Source organism: Chrysochloris asiatica, unplaced genomic scaffold, assembly GCF_000296735.1.
Source record: "Chrysochloris asiatica unplaced genomic scaffold, ChrAsi1.0 scaffold00144, whole genome shotgun sequence".
In the NCBI taxonomy this organism is placed as follows: domain Eukaryota; kingdom Metazoa; phylum Chordata; class Mammalia; order Afrosoricida; family Chrysochloridae; genus Chrysochloris; species Chrysochloris asiatica.
The window spans coordinates 218,871-221,358 of NW_006408662.1; positions in this window are offsets into that span (position 1 = coordinate 218,871).

A 2,488-nucleotide genomic window follows, 5' to 3' on the forward strand; every position below is an offset into this window, starting at 1 on the left:
TCTCCACTCGAGTCCTCCGTGGCCATGCCACTAACTCTGGGCCCAAGAGTCTCCAGGTCTTCTCTCACTGCTTGCCAAGCAGGTCCCCAACTGGGTCCAAGGAAGCCCACTGAACATTGTAAGGCTTAGCTTGCAGCTTCATTGCTGCTTTTACCCCTCTTCCCCCTATTGATGATGTGTGTGGTCACAAATCAGAGCGTGTATTTCTGTTGAGTTTTAGTCTTGGAAGGGGGTTTGCGTTAAGAGGACCCGACCACTTGCCTTGATATTTCCTAGGGAAGCGATTTGTTTGTTCTTGTAATAACAGTTCCTCTGCCTCTGCCTCTATTGTTTTGTATTTTTCCTGTAGGTCTTTCTTTCAAGAAGTATCTTTTGTCTGCTCGTCCTTTCAAGTGGAGATTTCTCATCTCTGGAGATCTGGGTGTGGTTCGGTTTTCTACCTATAGTTTTATGTATTGCAAAGGCTCTGCAAGAAGCCTCGTTCACTGGGTATGCTGTAGCCCCAATTTAGGTATTCCAATCAGTTATAAGCAGAAGACGGACTTACAAGCCTTCTAGTGTGATGTTTCTGACTATTCCTTTCTCTCCCCCTCCAGTGTCTACTCTGTATTATAGTGCAAGGAAAACTAAGATTTAAAAAACAGCCAAGCATCTTAACATGATTCTCTGTCCGCCCCCCCCCCCCAATAAGGATTATGTTTTTCATTAATTCAAAATTACTATTGGAATTTTGATCATGATTGCACAGAATCTGTAGATTACTTTGGGTAGTACTGGATTGGGTTTTTCAATGACGAATTTTATAGAAATAGATTGTTAATCCTTTCTTTGGAGCACTTTTAAAACATCTTGAGAGTATTATTCTTTTGCAGTTGCAAGTTGGATTCAAATGCCTCTTAATGTCCAAAAACATTGCAAGTTTATTCAATAAGTGTCCTGATAGCCATCCAACTATCCATCTACCACCTACTTTGTTGAAATCCACTCTGTTTCAGGCCATGAGCTAGGTCCTAAAAATATAACAACAATCAAAGCACAGCCCCTATCTACTAACCGTTTGCTTACTTCTTCACATTAAAATCCTTCACAGTGACCTTTTAGGGAGTGGCGCTATGGGTTAATGCGCCAGACTGCAAAGCCGTTTAACCTGCAAGGTCAGCGGTTCAAGCTCACTGGCTGCTCCTCGGAAACCCTATACAGGGTCGCCATGGGTTGGAACCAACTCGACGGCACTAAACAACAACAGCTTCTGACTCATAACGACCCTGTAGAGCGTTTCTGAGGCTGTAAATCTTAACGGGAGCAGAAAGCCTCATCTTTGTCCAATGGAGTGACTGGTAAATTCAAACTGCTGACCTTGTAGTTATCAGCTCAGCGTGTTGTAATCCAGGGCTCCTTCCCTCACACAGAGATGCTTATTGAGACACTAAAAACACACACACACACAAACCCCAACACTTTCAGCATCAGAAATCGCCATCTGTTCGGAGAACGGGGAGCAAAAAAACAGTATTTGTTGGAATGAGCACTGATTTGGCAATATTCTGGAAAGACTAGGATTTTGGTTCAGGATCTAAAATGATCTGTTTTCCTACAGGTATGTAACCTCCACCCTCTGAGCACCAAACTCATTAACTGTAAACTGATGAAGAAATTTAATAATTTCACGGCTGAGATTCCTTCTTGTTTTAAAAATCCACTGAAGGAGTTGAGTCTTTCCTTGTCTTCTGTTGAAGACTTCTAGGAAGAGAAGAATCTTAGAGAACTTCTTTGTAGCAGTGATTTACTTGACATGACTTTTCTAGCCATAGTCTTTGTAATGTCCACCAAACAACTGGGTGGGACCATGCAGATTAAATTAGGTGTATTTATTAATTTTCTGATAGGTCTGGGAAAGAGAAAGTAGGGGAAGTTGCCGATTGGATTACATGATTCAGCTGTAATTGTGGGGATTCATCAATTTTGCCATCCTGGTGGGTATAAAATGAGCCATATCAGAAGCATAAATGGGCCTATATCACTACCATCAAGAAAGAAGAGCCAGATTGGAGGTCATCTTTTGGACGCAAGATTCCTGTACACTGTACCAGAGAAGTGGCAGAGTAGTAGCAACAAAACCAAGAGCCAGAGCATGAGGCAGAATGATGGACTTCCTGACTCATGGAGTGAGTAAAGCTGAGTGCCTTTGAGTAGGAGGGCTAGTTTGCAGTCTGTGGTACCTAAAGTCACTTAACTGGTGGAACTAGGTTTGCTGATCCACAGAGCTAGAACTGAGTGTCTTCAGGCTGAGGCTTATCATGGAGTACTGTGCTCTTTGGACATTTACCAGCAATACTAAGAGAGCTTTATAAGCTTGTCTGAGCAGGGCAGAGGTCAAGGGACTGCATAGCTGGGAGGCTGAGTGCCAGAGAGAGAACTGCTTGTGGGCATGACTACAGGAGGCTGTCCTAGTTAAAGAACTTTGTTCTGATCATTTCAGATCCTGATT